The sequence below is a fragment of the Uloborus diversus genome, chromosome 5 (genome assembly GCF_026930045.1).
Source record: "Uloborus diversus isolate 005 chromosome 5, Udiv.v.3.1, whole genome shotgun sequence".
Classification (NCBI taxonomy): domain Eukaryota; kingdom Metazoa; phylum Arthropoda; class Arachnida; order Araneae; family Uloboridae; genus Uloborus; species Uloborus diversus.
In genome coordinates, this window is record NC_072735.1 from 160,057,201 (window position 1) to 160,077,166 (window position 19,966).

Consider the following 19,966-nt stretch of genomic DNA (forward strand, 5'->3'; position numbering starts at 1 on the left):
CTTTTTTTTACGTTAGAGTTACGAAATGAGTAAAGAATATGTACTTATAACTTGAAGGCATCCAATATACCGTAACATTAGAAATGAATACCAGCTAAAGAAAAGAAGTTAAGTAAATAGCATGTTGCATGTTCCAGTGGCGTATCCAGAAAATAATTTTAGGGTCTGCAGCTCTGTCAACCCACCCTTGAGTATGCCACTGCATCTTACTGTGTAGTAATTATAAACAGCAATAAACTTTTTTTTTTTCGAAGGTTTAGTGAACGGACCGTTTTTACAACACCAACAAGAAAATTTGATCGCTAACAAATCTTAACGCATTCTGTTACCAAGATAGTAGAAATAAAATAATTACAGTAAATCAATTAATATATTTATACCGTATACACCATTTAGCTGGGGGAGCTAACCGATGAAAAACTGCAAATTATGATAAGAAGATACCACTTAGTAGGAATGTTGTTTATGACTAGTAAATGAAATTAAGACCCAGAGGCACTTTCAAAAACCGTTTAAATCCAAGATGACAGCGTTTTTCAAAATGGCTACCCATATTAGAGTTTTTTTAATATATGTCCTACAAAAGAGGTTTTTATATCGAATAATAGGTTTTTCAGGTCACAAGTTTCATTTTGTATGTTGAAAATAAGCTAAATGATCATTTTGGTGCTTTTTTAAAAAATATAATTTTATTTCTTACAAAGTAGATTAAGTGCTGAATGTAAAAATAGGAAAAATTTTAAATGCAAATATGTTCAAAGATATTAGTACTATGTCGTTAGTCAAACGCTGCTTCATCTTTGCATTAATTTTTGTATAGTAGTGTGCAAGACAAACCAACGCTTCTGCAACTGCACTTGTTCCCGTAGATTTTGCAGGTGCAGTTTTTGAGCTCAGTGCATGAATCAGAAATTTCCGGTAACTCCGACCATTTCAGCTGTCATCCAACCCTATTCACTTGGAGATGGTGCACGTATGATATCTTTGTGAGCTTGTCCCCAAATGTGTCCAGCCTGGAATACTACGCAATATTTGTTGCTGTAAGGCACCCTTTGTAGCTGGCAAACTTTCGAGTGGCCGATTTTTTGTCATAAGCAAGTTTTTCCTTGCATCATTACAATTACGCTATTACTAGAGGAACAGTACAGTAGTACTACTATTTACCTTTCAAAAATGTCAAAAGTTTCGCTCGGTATAGAACTTTGAGGTTGCAAAATAAATCAAAAACGCATCAGTTGCTTCTTTGAATATCATCCATGCTTTCAAAGTTGATTTTTACTTTCTTCTATATCTAATATATAGAAGAAAGTATTGGATTCGTGCAAATTTTCGAATTTCGAATTTTGACGGATTCGAACGTTTTGAGGTGTGCTGAGTCCATTTCGACCATTTTTGGAAAATGTCTGTCTGTCTGTGTGTGTGTATGTATGTGTGTGTGTATGTATGTGTGTGTGTATGTATGTGTGTCACGTCTGTGTGTGACCAATTTTTTGTGGCCGCTCTACAACAAAAACTACCGCATGAAATCGAACGAAATTTAGTACACATATGTGCCCCTATGTGAACTTGTGCCCATTAGTTTTTGGCGCGAATTCCTCTAAGGGGGGTGGAGCAATGGGACGTTTTTCGAGTTACGCGTGCTTGCTATTCCTCAGGAAGTTACTGGCGGAATCAAACAAAATTTGGTCCATATGTTGGTATTAACAGGAACAGGGGCTGATTCAATTTTGGTGTCAATAACTCAAACGGGGGTTGAGCTGTAGAACGTTTTTTGGCGTCAATTGTGACTGCTGTATCTCAAGAAATAATGAACGGAATGAAAGAAAAATTTATCGGCAAGTAACCCTTAGTGGGTATAAGAACTGATTTTATTTTTGTGTCAACAGCTAAAAGGGGGGTAGCGCAATCGCCCGTTCTTTTTTTCCATTTTGAGTGCCCTATCTCAAGAAGTAATGCTACGTTCTGGTTGAAATTTGGAATATATGTGAATCCATATGTAAACAGGCTTTGGTTCTATTTTGACGCCGATCGCTCCAAGAGGTGTTGATTTTTTTTTTTTTTTTTGCGAATAAAAATATTTTTATTAATGCAACAATAAGAAAGATAAATCGTAATAGATTGTCGTCTGCGTATTTCTCGTGATTTTAATTGTATGGAAATGATAGGAAATATTATCTCAATGATTTAAAATTTTGAACTGTTGCCATCTTATGTTTGTTAACAAATAAAATATTTGTAATTAATTCAAGCAAGGCTTTTAAAATAACTTTCAATTTTCGCTCTTTGCTTTGCTTTTGCAATAATTCAGACATTGGGATAGTCGTCAAGTTTTTGCATGTGTCACTTTGTTTTTGTTGGGAATATTGCTTCCTCGTCAAGCATGGGGAGGGATCAGAAAAAAAAAAGAAAAAAAAAAGAAAAATATAGAAGAAAGTTTCGTGATGGCCACAACATACTAGTTTGACCTTACCAGTGAAGCTAGAAATGCTGTCACAAAACCTATGAAAGCATGAAATTTTGGTAAAGCAGTTCATTTCCTTTTCTTTTCCAATAGCTACATATATTGCTTGAATTGTAATGAATTTGTTGTTGTTTTCGGTTCCAAAAGCAATCCAAAGTTTATCCAAATTTAATGTTGACAAGGAAAAAAAGTAAGATATTGCTAAAATTAAGACATCTGTATCAACAATGCACATTACAAGTCCTGAAACCGTTTTCTACCTTGTCTTGAAAATGCAGTAACATTCTTGAGCCTGTTTCCTCTGGGCCAGGGCAAGCAACATCAATGAGGGAAGTTTTTGCAGTGTTATTTCCTTTAATGTATTCACCTAAAGTCGTTAGAGCCTGCACATTTCTTATTGTACTTAAAACTAACGTACCTAACAGGAGTGGCAGCGGTTGGAGCTTATAAGTGGAGTAAGGGGGGGGGGGGTACAAAAAAACCACTAAACGTCATGGGATTTTCAGCGGCAGCAAAAGGTGGAAAAAAGTGCATCGAAAAGAAATGACATCTCTATGCACATAAACCCGGCTATCGATTACGATAATGTCCTGATTTTCCAAAAATGGATTTCAAAGCTCTTTCCAAGTGCTTTAAAGAGATCGAAACTTAGTAAAAAATTTAACTTAAAATGAGTGGTACTGCTCAAGATGGAGTCAACTATTTCCTTCACGTTTTAGCTTAACATCACACTCAAACTCTTCTATTAATTGGCTTCTTTCTGGTCTAGAAACCATCCAACGCCTAAGTGCTGATGGATCCTGTGTCAAACCTATTGCACCGCCACCCCCTTTAACTATTGCATTATTTTGTTGGTGTGCTTGGTCAATACTGATTGCTGAGAATAATCTATTAGATTTTCTTACATTAAACTTTCCAGAAATAAATGTAGTTCTGGTAGTTCAATCTTTTCATCAATAAAGATCTCATTAAATGGAGTGACAACCGACGTGCATAACTTAAAGCCACAAACCTCTAAAACAATTGCTGATTACTATGAAAACAGCATTAAAACCTTACGCTTGTAAAGATATTGAGACTTTCCAATGCCAGAGAATTGATTTTATTTGGGACAGATATGTTACACCAACGGTTAAATGTCAAACTGGAGAGAAGTGGGGAGCAGGAATAAGAAGACAAGTTCTTTTACATGATACTTTACCTTACCAAGGATTTTTAAGAAATTCAAATAAAAAAGAAGGGTTCTTTGCTCTGTTAGATACGTTAGCTGTAAGTACCATAACAACTGTGCAGGTTCTAACGACTTTAGGTGAAGACATTAAAGGAAATAGTACTGCAAAAACTTCCCTCATTGATGTTACTTGCCCTGGCCCAGAGGAAACAGGCTCAAGGATGATACTGCATCTTCAAGACATGGTAGAAAACGGTTTCAGGACTATTGCATTTGCATTGCTGATACAGATGTCTTAGTTTTACCAATATCTTACTTTTTTCCTTTGTCAACATTAAGTCTGGATAAACTTTGGATTGCTTTTGGAACAGAAAACAACAACAAAATCATTACAGTTCATGCCATATATGAAGCTATTGGAAAAGAAAAGGAAAAGAAAGGCTTTACCAGGATTTCATGCCTTCATAGGTTTTGTGACAGCATTCCTAGGTTCACTGGTAAGTTCAAAGAAGTAACTTTGGCGTTTTTTATTTATTTTGTAATTTCAAAGTTCTATACCGAGTAAAATTTTTGACATTTTGAAAGGCAACTAGTAGTACTACTGTACTGTTCCTCTAGTAATAGCGTAATTGTAATGATGCAAGGAAAAACTTGCTTATGACAAAAAATCGGCCACTTGAAAGTTTGCCAGCTACAAAGGGTGCCTTACAGCAACAAATATTGCGTAGTATTCCAGGCTGAACACATTTGGGGACAAACTCACAAACATATCATATGTACACATTCTCCAAGTAAATAGGGTTGGATAGCAGCTGAAATTGTCGGAGTTACCGGAAATTTCTGATTCATGCACTGAGCTCAAAAAGTGCACCTGCAAAATCTGCAAGAACAAGTGCAGGTGCAGAAACATTGGTCTGTCCTGCACACTACTATGCAAAAATTATTGCAAAGAATGAAGCAGTGTTTGACTAATAACATAGTACTAATATTTGCATTTAAAATTTTTCCTATTTTTACATTGAGCAAGTAATTTCTTTTGTAAGTAATATAATTATATATTTTTTTAAAAAAGCACTAAAATGAACATTTAGCTTACTTTGAGCATGCAAAATGAAATCTTTGACCTGAAAATTGAATAATTCTATATAAAAACCTCTTTTGTACGACATGTATTAAAAAAAAACTCTATAATGGGGAGCCATTTTGAAAAACGCCGTCATCTTGGATTTAAACAGTTTTTGAAAGTGCCTCTGGGTCTTAATTTCATTTAATAGTCATAAACAACATTCCTACCAAGTAGTATCTTTTTATCATAATTTGCAGTTTTCCATTGATTTTTGTCGTTTAGCTCCCCAGCTAATTCTTTTTACTTACATAATAAATTTAAAAACACTTCTTAAAAACACAATTGGGGAAAATTTTACGAAAGCAAATACACACACACGGTCCTCGTCATTTGTGTCAAAGAGCTAAAGTGAAACATTTTGTGCGGACACTGGAAATCTCAAAACACGGCGTCGTCCTGCGGAAGGGCCCTAAGCAATAAGTTCAATTGGACAGGGCGGGGCCTCGATGCACTTTTGGAAACAAGATGAACAAAAAAAAAAAAAAATGTGGCTCATTTGCTTTAAAAGATCTACGTTGTAATGTGAGTGGTGTGGAAGTTAGATCCTCTGCTCCAGGGCCATCTCTACTCCGTCCCGTCTTTTCCTACAATAATCATTAGGATAAGAAGTGACAACTATCCCCTATGGGGGTGTTAAAAAGAAATGAATAACGGGAAGTCTAAAAATAGCTTTTTTCCTTTCCGATATTTTCTATTGCAAGCAAAAAAAATCCTTCATTTCTCAACTGACAAAAATTAATACAATAAAATTTTCCATAAGAAAAACGATGATGGTCGACGGTGCCTTTTGGAGTGGCGCACCGGGCATTTGCTCAAATGCCCGCATAGCCAGTCCGACCCTGCCTATCTATATCTTTATTAACCATCTACCTATATCGACTTTTATTAATCAGTTTATATATGCAGATCTACATCTGATGGTAACTAACAAACTTTTTCTACGTATATAAAACAAAGATCACGCAAAAAAAAAAAAAAAAAAAAACACGTGCTTTTTTTATTTAATTAAAGTAGTAGCAAAAAGAAAAAAAAAACTTTCTGTTCCCCGTAGTGTGCAAAAGATAAAAAAAAAAAAACCTCACTGCTTTTATTCAGTCAAATGCACACAAATAAGTAACGTTAAATAACAACAGAAAAACGTCCGGGGGGGGGGGATGGTAGAGAAAAATGAATAAAATTCCTAAATAGAAAAAAAAGAAGCAAAAACAAGCGCTGCAGTTGTATCCCGTGGTCATGACGTAATGACCATCTTAAATTGAAGATTGCTAAAACTTAGGCTCTGCTTGGAAATCGTGCCATGCTCCGCATTAAAAAAAAATTGTTAAAAAAAACTACTGCTTATTTTTGAAAACTTTTTTTTTTCTGAAGAAGGTGAAATGTTTTTACTATTACATAGTTCAATTTTAAAAAGGAGGCCTTTATACTTGTTACGGTATGAGTTTAGAAAAAATTAAACCCATTAAAAAAGTGAGAAATAAAGTTTTTTTTTCAAAAATTTATAAAAAGATACAAAAATTGCTCTATTTGCAAAAAATTTTTTTTTCATCATACTTAAAACTATATTTCCTACATTTTAGTACAGAAAATATTTTTCTGACGCAATTGGTTTGTGGTCTGTGCGGTAAAAAGTACATAAAACATTGAATAACTTTTTTTCTAATTAGAATATCAATGTAAATGTTAGCCTATAGCCTTCCTCAATAAATGAACTATTCAACAGAAAAAGAATTTTTCAGTTCGAATCAGTAGTTCCTGAAGTTAGCTGGTTCAAACAAACAAACTCTTCAGCTTTATATCATTAGTATAGATTTATTTTCGGGGTCTAACAGAACTGATTTTAATTTTTACATTTAAAGCATTACATTAATTTATTTAAAATAGCCTTGATTTTGAGTGATGTACATTTAAATTGGGTAGTAAATACTGGATTAAAAGAAGATGTTAGCACGTCGTCGTAATAAAATTAACGCTACCCGCAATTCATTCAAATATCTACAATCACCAACAATTGATTTAACTGAACCCTTTTAAGCAAATCAACATTGTCGTGCATTTACAGATGACATAAGAAAGCACGCAGAGAAAAGCTCTAACATTGATTTATATTCTTATACTGATATCTGTGAATGTAAATAAAACTAATATGGGAAAAGGTCTTTACACTGAAAATCTGCGATGCGACTCTGACTATGCTACATGCGATGTTTCTAATCCCCCCCCCTTTTTTTACAGCATGAAAGCATGAAAGTTTTTATTAAAAATAGGAAACTGACATGCAAGCTTGACCTTATCTGCTATAACTGGAGTGCTCCTCTCCCCAAGAGCGATGGCGTGACGTCCTCAAAACCAACAGATCACCCTCTAGAACGATATCCCCCCCCCCCCAAAAAATGTACACATAAAACTCGAATTGCACAATTTATGCCATGACCTCCTTCAACTAACACTAGCACTCTCCCTAAAATACTGTTCTACATACGCCTATGGTACTAACATTAACTACGAGATATAAAGTCTGTAGATTGAAAACAGATTGACAAAATTCTAAACACCAGATTTAATTTGTTTTTTAATTCTGATTTGTATCAACACAAATAACACAAAGGTATTTTTATTTAATGTGTAGAAAAGAGGATAACATCTAAATTATTTTAAGATTCTTCTGAGAATGTCTTGAGTTAACAAAAAAGTATTATTACTAGTGCTAAATTTTTATCAAAACATTTACTTCATTCTGAAACAGACATTATTCCAGGAAATAAGCCTAGAAGAACCAAATTCTTAAATTTTCTACGCTGTTCAATAATCCTCATATATGCTAAAAAATCGCCCGTCAAGGTATGACGGGGGAAAATTGCTTCAACATTTGAACGAAGCCATTGCCTGTTTGATGATATTTTGATACTTGAAATTGTAACCCTAACTCCAGTGAGTTTATCCTAAACTCCAGTAGGTAGCGTTCATTGTTACCATTCTTTCGTTTCTTCATTCCCCTGAAATGCCAGTTTTACCAGTAAAACTGTTAAGTTACCGGATCGAGTTCAGCCTTGTCACAATAAAGCATTTCCCTGCATGTTAAACATTACCAAAACATGTTATTAAATTATCATGCCGTGGCGCGAATTTCATTGTTGAAACTCGCGGGTTATTCGATCATTGGCTACTTTATATATGAGGATAATAGCTAACGATCGAGTAATGCTGACGTCTTCCACAATGAAACTCGCGCCACGTCATGATAATTTTTTTGGTAATATTTTACATGCAGGGAAAAGCTTTATTTTGACAGGCCTGAACTGATCTGATAACTTAACTGTTTTACTGGTAAGACTCATTTTAGGAGAGTGAAGAAACGAAAAATTGATCAACTATTAACGCTATCTACTGGAGTTTAGGGTTAATCCACTGGAGTTAGTGTAAAAATATCAAATATCAAAATATCAGCAAACAGGCAATTGCTTCGTTCAAATGTAGAAGCAATTCTCACCCGTCATACCTTGACGGGCGACTTTCTAATACAAAAAGAATTCTCAATTTATTTCTACAAGAAACTCACGTGCAATATTTCAGCTCTTAACTACTGAAATAAAAACGAAATCTCACCATAAATTTAAAAATCGAAGACAAGTTACAAGTAAAAGTAAATGATAAAATACTCTTCTCCAAATACAATTTAAACCAGTACTACAAAGACAACCCAAAAACGGAACGTACTCTTATACGCCGAAAAGTATCTGTTCACAAAAGGAGGTCCTTTTTCCATTTACTATAACTTGTTTTCCGGACATTCGTATTGAAAAGCAATATTTCTACAGAAGGACAATTGAAAAGCAGGAGGGGAAAAAATATCAATTACCTTTTCTTTGGAAATCAAGACTTCATATCGGATTTCCCGAATGACCAAAAGAATCCTTCTTGAAGGAACAAGCCCCAGACAGCAAAGAATTAATGTAAGATTCACGGAAAAATAGATTAAGTCAGCAGTCGAGAAAGTTCTGTCATTGGCCGACTGAAATCCTTTTCCTAAGAAGAGAAAATTTGCAATCAGGAGAAAAGCGTGACGAAATCTTTTGAATGAAACTACTGAAAAAGATTTCAACCAAATGAAATGATGTTATCCGTTTTTTATGTGTAATTTAGATATTATTACACGATTAGTCATATTTCTTGGTTTCTCATTCTACGAAATGGTTCGTTCTTCAAATTGTGATGAACACAAACAAAGACAGTTCTGGAGTTGATGTCTACGGGGGGAGGGGGGGACTCTACCATGGGCAGGTATGCGACAGTAACTAAATTTTTCTTTTTTTTGTGCATTTGTCGTTTATTGTACGTTAGCTTTGTTGTGCAAGCTTACTTACTTGGTTTTCGTTGGAAAAAAAAATAAAATAAAATAAAATAAAAAAACCGCTAAATAAAGTTTAATTCCAACATTTCTATATTTTTAGTTGAATCCAAAATGCAGTTCTCAAAAACTCATTTCTGCAGATACTCCCGTTTACCTGCCCAAAGTAGTATTGTTTCAAATAGGTTGCGAGTTGGGAAAATTAAATCCTCAATTTCCTTAGGAATAAAATGAAATTCAGAAAGTTTACTGTTAAGGCATAGCAAGGACGCTGTAAGATGCCAAAACAAGTCTTTTTTAAAGGAAGTTAGGCACTAAGTTTAAAAGCTTTCTGAACAGCAGCAATAAGATTCTATAAGATTGAAGCCTGATAAACTTTTGATATAGCAATTTAGATGAACATTTATGTGGTTGAAAGAGCAAAAGACAGGTGCAAAATTAATAAACTGTAAGAAATGCTACACGTCAATCGTTTTGAAAGATTAATTCAAGTATTTTTAACACAGTTTTATTAGCTTCACCTGTATGTATGTATGTATCTTGTAACGGACACTTGCAGCTCAAATTTCGCTCACTTCTTGCGATCGGATTCTTTTGAAATTTGGCACGCGACCTCAGACCCTATGACAATGCAATATTTTTTTTTCAAATTAATTAACTCTTTTAATTGTTAGTTTCCTCCAATCTTAATCAATATTTTGGTATAAATCCAACGATGTGATAAAGGAAAAATTTAAAAAAAAAATACATTAAAAAAAAGGCCCAAAAATTATTTATAAATATCTACAAAAACCTTTAATTTTTCTGCAGCAGACAAAATTTGTTCCAATGTTCCAAGGTAATTAAAACATAAAATATTATTGTTTTTAAGTAATTTCATGCCAAAATTTAGGTAAGCCTTCAATTGGAAATTCATTGCTGATCAGACCATTGTTGAACAAAACTTTTATTCAAATTCATCTCAAATTTTCAAAGTAATACTAGCTGCGTGCCCGGCGTTGCACGGGCTACCTAAAAAATGTAAGAGCAGTCCAGTTGATGCTTTTGTAGTACACTGACACTAGTTTCTAACGCGTTAAGGAATAAATAAATGCGCGTAAAGCAAGGTTTGCAAAACACCAGTAAAACATATTTTTGCCAAAACACCTCATCAATGTTAATAATCGTTATCAATGATACAAGTTATGAGTACATTTTCAGTCAGCACAAAAGAGGAAAATATATGCATTATCAACTATAATCTTTACTCACGTTAAACTGAATTACATCTGATAGACTATATCGGAAATATTTATGCACAATAACAATCCGCTTTTTACATAAAATAGTCTACTACCCGGCGTTGCCCGGGTGTTTATTAATGCAACATACCACTCAGATAAATATTTGGATGGATTCTATCCACATGGTCGTACAAGAATTACATCAATCCGTTTTCCAGGTACAAACCCTCAAAGAACTCAAATAACTTGTAAATCACTCATTTACTTTACGACGTGCACGGTCCTCCTCGAAAATGAAAGTTATGTCATGTGACGCGAGTTCAACACTCAGGCTTGAACCAAAAAAAAAAAGTCAGTGAAATTTTGTGGCAGATTGCGGAAAACCCCCATAAAGTAAACATTTTAAATCCCCTGATTACAGGAAAAGCCTCAAAACAAAAACAAGAATTTTACCTGAGCATATTCGAGAAAAAAAATGGCAACAGATCTTTCATCTCAATGATTTTCTTCACGCTCACATACATTTTAATAAAAGCATTGTTGCGGAAAGTTGAGATGAAGCACTGAATAATAATTTAAATGGAGGAAAGCCTTCGAAAAATAGGGATTTGATTTTGAAATCTAAGAGTCATAATTAATAGTTTTTAATTGATATCTTCGCTAATTATTATCGGAGGATTATGTTAAATAGCTAAACATGAAGACGGGAGGATTACGAATCCATCGATACCTGGTTCGATGGTCAGTTCACTGTCGTTCGGGAGAAGAAGCTTGGACATAGATAGATAGATAGATAGATACTCAGATTTTATATGTATAAGACTAGCTGCGCGCCCGGCGTTGCACGGGCTACCTAAAAAATGTAAGAGCAGTCCAGTTGATGCTTTTGTAGTACACTGACACTAGTTTCTAACGCGTTAAGGAATAAATAAATGCGCGTAAAGCAAGGTTTGCAAAACACCAGTAAAACATATTTTTGCCAAAACACCTCATCAACGTTAATAATCGTTATCAATGATACAAGTTATGAGTACATTTTCAGTCAGCACAAAAGGGGAAAATATATGCATTATCAACTATAATCTTTACTCACGTTAAACTGAATTACATCTGATAGACTATATCGGAAATATTTATGCACAATAACAATCCGCTTTTTACATAAAATAGTCTACTACCCGGCGTTGCCCGGGTGTTTATTAATGCAACATACCACTCAGATAAATATTTGGATGGATTCTATCCACATGGTCGTACAAGAATTACATCAATCCGTTTTCCAGGTACAAACCCTCAAAGAACTCAAATAACTTGTAAATCACTCATTTACTTTACGACGTGCACGGTCCTCCTCGAAAATGAAAGTTATGTCATGAGACGCGTATTTAACAATCAGGCTTGAACAAAAAAAAAAACAGCAAAATCTTGCTGCAGATTACGGCAAAATAATCGAAAAGTAAACAACTTAAACACCCTGATTACAGGAAAAGCCTTAAAACAAAAGTCTAATTTTATTTCTTTATATTCGAGAAAAAAAATTGCAACAGATGTTTCTTTTCAATGATTTTCTTCACGCTGTAAATTTTAATAAAAGCGTTCATCCGGAAAGTTGAGTTGAAGCACTGAATAATAATTTGAATGCAGGAAAGCCTTCGAAAAATATGGATTTTATTTTGAAATCTAAGAGTCATAATTAATAATTTTTAATTGATATCTCCGCTAATTATTATCCGAGGATTATGTTAAATAGCCAAACATGAAGACGGGAAGATGACGAATCCATCGATACCTGGTTCGATGGTCAGTTCACTGTCGTTCGGGAGAAGAAGCTTGGACATAGATAGATAGATAGATAGATAGATACTCAGATTTTATATGTATAAGATAAATGTGATTTCCGCAAACATACATCGATGACTCACAGTAGCTTCCCATCGGGGTGCTCTTGTCTTAACTTTAAGATATTACCTCGCACTAGTTTTATAAATAATTTCGTCAATTCAACTTTTACGAAAAGAAGTTATTGCAATTTTGCCTGATAATTCTCCAACATAAGACTAAAAAACAGAAAAATAAAATAATAGTTAAAAAAACACGCTTTCGTAGCAAAATGAATTAAAAAGTGAGAAATAACCTTTGGATGATAGCAGTTGACCAATCACTTAATTTTATTGTAATACAAAAAAGCGTGGGGGGCTTCTTCTCAGTTGTTTTAAATTTCTTCCATTTGTTGTCCAAGCAAAAATGTAAATAGACAGCGCCCAACGCTTTTTTGTATTACATTTAAATTAAGTGATTGGTCAACTGCTATCATCTAAAGACTATTTTTCACTTCTTAATTCATTTTGCTAGGAAAGCGTGTTTTTTTTAGTTTTTTAAACTATTATTTTTTTATCAATAAATCTGTTTAAATGAAACCTGGCTCATTTGGTATATACTTAATGTCTAAAAACAATAACTGAAAGGAACAAAATCACACTCAACATAACTACCTCAATCAAAAGTTAAATCTCCAAACGCTGGTTCATTCACTGCTCAAACACATATGCAAAACTAATCCAAATTACTATATTTAAAGTGATGGGTATATTGCTTTACATTACCAACTGAATTTGCTGGAAAACAGTTCTGAGAAGTAAATTTTAACTTCCTGTACGTGCTGGTTAGCTTATGGCATTATTTATTTAACTAATCCTCATATATATAATAGCCAATTATCGAGTAACGCTCCTTACGTCATCAACAATGAAACTCGCGCCACGGCATGATAATTTGACTGTATGTTTTGGTTATGTTTAACATGCAGGGAAAGGCTTTATTGTGACAAAACTTAACTCGATCCGGTAACTTAACCGGTTTTCTGGTAAAGTTAATCCGGTTTTCTGGTAAAGACTCATTTCAGGGGAATGAAGAAACGAAAAAGGGGTCAACTATGAACGCTATCTGCTGGAGTTTAGGGTTTACCCACTGGAGTTAGGGTTAAAATTAGGGTTTCCCATCCCGCGCCGATTTCGTCCCGCGAGATTTCGGGATTGTTACGAGCCAGTTCCGCGGGATCCCGCAGGATTGACTTCATTTTTCTAAAAATTGAAAAAGTTGTGTTTTTTTAGGAAGGACTGCTTTTGTTACTTGAATTAGTACTTTTTTGGATTCCGTACACCAATTGTAGAGCACTACAGAGTCAGAATCCAATATCAGTATTTACTGTTTAGTACGCAGAAGTGTGCCCTAAAAACGTCCAATCTCGTATGGAATGAGAAAGAATTTTTGCTTAAAAAATAATGCGCTTGATGAAAACACGTGCTGTGGCTCTACTGTAGTTAGTTTTTCTGCGATTAAATAACTGTGGACATTTAGAAGAAGATCAACTTTAACTTCATCACCTTTCTGAAGTACATTTTTTTTTTTTCTCGTGCTTGGTTTGTGCTCCAGAACTGCAAATTTCAGACAAAAACGATGTCTATTGGATATGTGTTTTGCTGAATTCAATTTAACTTGTATTGAAAATACCTATTGCGAAGGAACATAGGGCATCATTGAAAAAAAAAAGAAAAAAGAGAATGTATTAAAGTTGCAATACTGTCTCCTAATTTGCCGAACCAATTAGTCAAAATGTCCTCCCCCCCCCCCAAAAAAAAAGAAATTTCTGAGATTTCCGGTGAATTTCCATCAGGGCGACCTTGGAGGAGGGCAGGGGGCGCAATTTCTTAAGTTCCCGAGCGGTGCTGAACCTCATAGGTACGCTACTGCTCGCGACACATTAATTTTCTGATTTTGAAACTGCAAGGTGAAATCTCTTCAGTTTGTGACTTATGCTCACTTATGCTACCGTGTCAAAGCTTTCAGACAAAAACTCATACTTTTCGAAAAGCATTTAAGACCTATGAACTTTGACCGCTTCGAAACATGTTAGAATTTAAGTGCACTAAGCACAGCTACCATTCCCAAGGATCACGTTTCGGAAGTCATGTCTCAGCTACATCATGAGTTTGAAAACCGATTTGAAGACTTTGACCATGAATCAGGTGAAATTTGTCTTTAAAAACCCTTTTAAGTGTGATATTGACAATTTGCCTTCTGAAATTCAACTTAAAATCATCGAGTTAACAGCTAATGACTTACTCAAGACAGCTTTCCAGGAATGCCGCAAGGGAGATAACCTACTTCCATTTTACAGTTCTCTAGCAGAAAAAGTCTTTAAGAACTTAAAATATCATGCTAGGGCTGTGTTTTCCTTTTTGCATCCTCTTGCAATTGTGAACAGACGTTTTTAAAATTGAAGTGTCTGAAATCTAAGTATAAATCTTCTTTATCAGACGAACATTTAAAATCTCTCTTAATGATCGGAACTACGAAGTTTGTCCCTGAATGGACTGAAATTTTAAGCGGTAAACAAATGCAATCTTCTGATTAATTTTTCAACTTTTAAAAAAGTTTTAAAGGCTTTACACGTGTTGTGTTCTCGATTTATTTCCAAGTTTTTAATCATCAATTATTCAATAAAATACATTTGTAGTACATTGCAATAATTTTGTCTGGTATCACTCACTTGTTAGCCTTTTTTTTTTTTTTTAACTTCATTCTGAATTTTAGAAAACTCCCTAACGTTATATTATTAGAGATTTATGGGCACTTGAAATATAACTTAACTAACAGCAAACACGTATAAGGAAATATAGCAACTTAGAAGCAAGCCCAGAAATTTTCAAAAACCACCACCACCACACTGAGCGCTTAAATTAAAAGAATATATATTCGTGATGTATGGGTGGAGGGGAGGGAGTTAACGTCAAATAAACCATCTGAGCTAAAATAGCGTTGGTCTGGCCCGCCTAGCCTCCAAAAATGTACAACGTGGCCCGCGAGTGGAAAAGGTTGGAGACCGCTGGTGCAGATATGACTAGTTTATTTAAATATTACTAAGTGTGTGTGTGTGTGTGTGGTACCCACACGGCTTTGCTCGTAGTAGAAAATTAAAAGGCCATTTGGTTTGCCTGTATATTTACAAATGGTGGATGACGACTTTCTCGCCAATTTGCTATGTTAATTTGCTCGTTCATGGTATGGTAATTTGCTCGTCCACGTTATGGTATTTTGCTCGTCCATGTTATGGTAATTTACTCGTCCATGTTATAGTAATTTGCTCGTTAAAATGTTCTTAAAATTGCAATTGAAAAAGAACAAAATTGAATTTTTGAAAAATCGCTTCCCCTATGCTATGAACTATTTTTGTGCCAAATTTCATGAAAATCGGCCGAAACGGTCTAAGCGCTATGCGCGTAACAGACATCCAGAGATCCAGATATCCAGACATGCAGATTTTCAGCTTTATTATTAGTAAAGATTATTGCAATTATCAAATATAAATAAAAAATGAAATATCAACATTGATAACCTCATCGTAGCAACTTGGAATACTCCAAAATCTCATTTTACTGTAAAGAAACAAATTTTTTAAACGGCTTATGAATATCTCACTCTCAAAAATATTTAAAAATAAAAATAACTTCACATTTATTTGTAGTTTCATAGATATAGTTTCTTATTTATGTTACTGCAGTTGTAAAAAATAAATAAAGAAATAGCAACATTGGTAATCTCATCGGGCTAACTTCGTGTCCTCCAAAATCTCCTATCACAGAAAAGAAACAAATTATTCAACGGCTTTAGAATATATCACACTCAAAAGGATTTATTTTAGAAGTAACTTAACACTTGAAAACTTAAAACTTCATAATGTTATAGAAATAGTTTCGAATCTATTTTACTACAACTATCAAAACTAAGTAAAGAAATAACAACATTGGTAATGTCATTATGGTAATTTCGTGTTCTTTAAAATATCTTTTTACAATAAACAAACAAGAAACTATTCAAAGGCTTGTCAATGTCTCACACTCAAAAGAAATTATTTTAGAAATAACTTTATATTCATTTATGATGTTAATAGAAATAATTTCTAATTTATGTTGCAACAATTATCAACTTCAGATTTATTTAATACTAGTGTGGTACCCGCACGGCTTTGCCCGTAATAGAAAATTAAAAGGTCTTTTGGTTCGCCTGTACATTTACAAATAATGTATGATGAATTTTCTCACCAATTGGCTTGTGCCCATGTTACGGTTCCACGTTATGATAATTTCGTAATTTACTCGTCCATCTTATGATAATTTTCTTCTTAAAATTGGAATAGAAAAAGAACCACATCGAATTTTCGAAAAATCGCTTCAAGGTGCACACCCTTATGCTACAAACTAACAGTGTGCCAAATTTCATGAAAATCGGCCGAATGGTCTAGGCGCTATGCGCGTCACAAAGATCCTGACAGACAGAGGGACTTTCAGCTTTATCATTAGTAAAGAAAAAATTATGAAACTTTTTAATTTATGTTACACCAATTATCGAATATAAATAAAGAAATATCAACATTGGTAGGCTCATCATGATAAGTTCATATCCTCTAAAATCTCATTTCATAGTAAAGAAACAAATTATTCAACGGCTTGTCAACATCTCACACTCAAAAGAGTTTATTTTAAAAAACCTTTAACATTTATTCAATGCTGTGGGAGTGCTTTCTAATTTATGCTACTACAATTATCAAAAATAAATATAGAAATAGCAACATTGATAAGTTTATTGTGGTCCTTTAAAATCTCATTTTGCCAGTGGCGGACACAAGGGAGGGGTCCAGAGGGTCCGGACCCCTCCCATAGCTCTTGCATTTTTCTTATTTCAACTGATTATGATTCTATGTACTTTATACACAAAATATTTCCAAACAAAGAAAACAAGAATTTCAGTTCTAATTATAGGGAAAAAAAATCCTCTTGTTAAAAGATGTTTTAGAAAATGTGTACATTTCTTGTAACGAATTGCACAAGCGAGAGATCTTTCTCGACTTTGAGAAGGCTAAAAACATACTTAAATAGTACTATGTATAATGAACGTTTAATGTGTTTTTGTACTGCTGAATTCAAGCAATGTCACCATCACACACTAAGAAGTTATAAATAAAATCGAAAAATGAACTAGAAAACTAAATTTTATTCTACGATGATTTGTAAACCTAAGAGGCAGACTATGGGTGACTGTAAATGAAAACAGAGTAATAATAATGTTTTTAGTTTTGTAATTACAGGTTAAAATGAGATTTTTCTTGTTCTTCAGACTTGATGCTTCTTATACTTGAATTTGGGTATCTGTTTTCAGTTATGAACAATGATAAAAGTAAATACATTGCATAAATTCGTTTGCTTTCTGGTAATTTAAGTATCTGTTATTAATATTTTTTTATTAATTAGTGCTTATTATTTATTCAATAATTTATTTTTTACAGTTTTTTTTCTCAAGAATCAATAAAATCAAGTCAATATGTTTGACGGCATATTGGGGTATGATATGAAAATGGGACTTTTCACTATGGACCCTCCCCTTGCAAAATTTCTGTGTGCGCCACTGCATTTCGCAGTATACAAACAAACTATTCAACAGCTTTTCAACATTTCATACTCAAAAGAGTTTATTTTAGAAATAACTTCACACTTATTTATAAGGATACAGACATAATTTCTAATTTATGCTTCTGCAATTATCAATTTCAGATTTATTTAATGTTATGGAAATACTTTTGAATTTATGTCACTAAAATTATGAAAAATAAATAAAGAAATATCAACATTGGTAATCTCAATCGTGGTAAGTTCATGTCCTCCAAAATCTATTTTCATAATAAAGAAACAACTTATTCAACGGCTTGTCAATATCTCACACTCAAAAGAATTTATTTTAGAAATAGCTTCACGTTTATTTATACCTAGAAAGTCACCCGTCAAGGTATGACGGGGGAAAATAGCTTTTACATTTGAACGAAGTCATTGCCTGTTTGATGATATTTTGGTATTTGAAATTGTAACCCTCACTCCAGTGGATTAACCCTTAACTCCATTGGATAGCGTTAATTTTCAACCACTTTTTTTTTATTCTTCATTCCCCTAAAATGACTGTCTTACCAGTAGAACAGTTAAGTTACCGGATCGAGTTCAGCCTTGTCACAACAAAGTCTTTTCCTGCATGTTAAAAATTACCAAAACATACATGCCGTGGCGTGAGTTTCATTGTTGAAACACGCGGCTTACTCGATCATTGGCAATTTTTTTATATGAGGGGGTTACTGAAATAGTTTCTAATTGATGTTGCTACCCAAATCAAAAATAAATAAGTAAATAAACATTAACATTGGTAATATCAACGTAGCAACTTTGTGTCTTCCAAAATCTCATTTAACAGCACAGACAAAAAATTATTCACCGGTTTGTCCACATCTCACAGTCAAAAGAAGTTATTTTAGAAATCACTTAATATTTATTTAATGTTATAGAAATACTTTTTAATTTACGTTACTACAACTATCAAAAATAAATAAATATCAACATTGATAATCTCATCGTAATAACTTCATGTCCTCCAAAGTCTCATTTCACAGTACAGACAAAAAAATATTCTCCGGTTTGTCCCCCCCCCCCCCATTACTCACATTCAAAAGAATTTATTCAAGAAATAACTACACATTTATTAAATGATGTAAAAATAGTTTCTCATTTACCTCACTACACGACTTATCAATTATTAAGAAATGAGGAGCCCATTGGCAACATTATACCGCACAATGTCTATTTAAGATTAAAGACACGAAATTACTCACCGATTTTTAAAATTCTTACACTCAAATCCCCGCCGAGGCAAACAAATTGCAAATTTCGCGAACCACACACAGCCTATGATGCATTGTTGACGCTGATTGCCAGGAAGCCTTTTAAAAGCGGCCCTTTCGTAAGTGAAATTATTATTATTTTTTGACCGCGATCACCAGTCGTGCTCTCGGAAACCTTTTGCCTCCTTTGTCACGATGTGACGTTTATCGACAGTTTTCTTCCGTCAGTTTTGGGATTTTTCATTGGTGTATCGCGTGACGGAGCCGCCCCCTCTGCGCGCTACCCATCTTCTTTTTTAGCCTGCGAGGAAAACTGAACCGAGTCACCAGTGACGTCATAGAACGTCTTCTGCAGAAATTTTCACATGCCAGAGTAAATTGAAATTGTTTTCACAAAAAAAGAGGGGTGGAGGTACCCATCTGGTCGAGCATTAATTACCATGGAACATAGGGTCGCATTTCAATCTTAGAGACATAAAAGAATATTTCTATCACTTTTCAAGAAGCAGGCAAGCTTCACATCAATGAGATACTTGCAAACATGATACATTATATCCAAACAAATACACAGGAAAGATTTGAACCACAAAGAGAAAGAAATAACACACAAGCAACCGGTAGGAATCGAACCCGCGACCTCCTTGAATGCGCTCAGGCTGTTGTCAGAGCAAGTGCTTTCCGCCGCTCGGCCATGGGAGCTCCAAAAGGGAATAAAATTAAATTTTCAACCAGCGTCTAAAGTCAGTGACGTTATAGGGCGTCTTCTGCAAAATTTTTACTACCCGAAAATATACAGGATGTGTCTAAATTGTTTTCACTAAAGGAGAGGGGTGATAATACTAGGTAAGTGCGGTAGCCCAAGAGAGTGCCCAAGCAGCTGTGATGTCCAAATGTTTCCATACTATTACTTACACTTCATAATAT

At 34.1% G+C, this 19,966-nt stretch overlaps 1 protein-coding gene across 1 annotated transcript in view; it reads right to left on the reverse strand.

The window, feature by feature from the left end:
- LOC129222505 (trichohyalin-like) overlaps positions 1-19,060 on the reverse strand; it is a 167,371-nt gene extending 148,311 nt beyond the window's left edge. The window contains exons 1-2 of the mRNA XM_054857017.1: positions 19,034-19,060; positions 8,615-8,781 (exon numbers count right to left, since the gene is read on the reverse strand). The gene's annotated coding sequence lies outside the window, so the exon portion shown is untranslated. The remainder of the gene's footprint in view (positions 1-8,614; positions 8,782-19,033) is intronic.
- Positions 19,061-19,966: the final 906 nt, after the last annotated feature.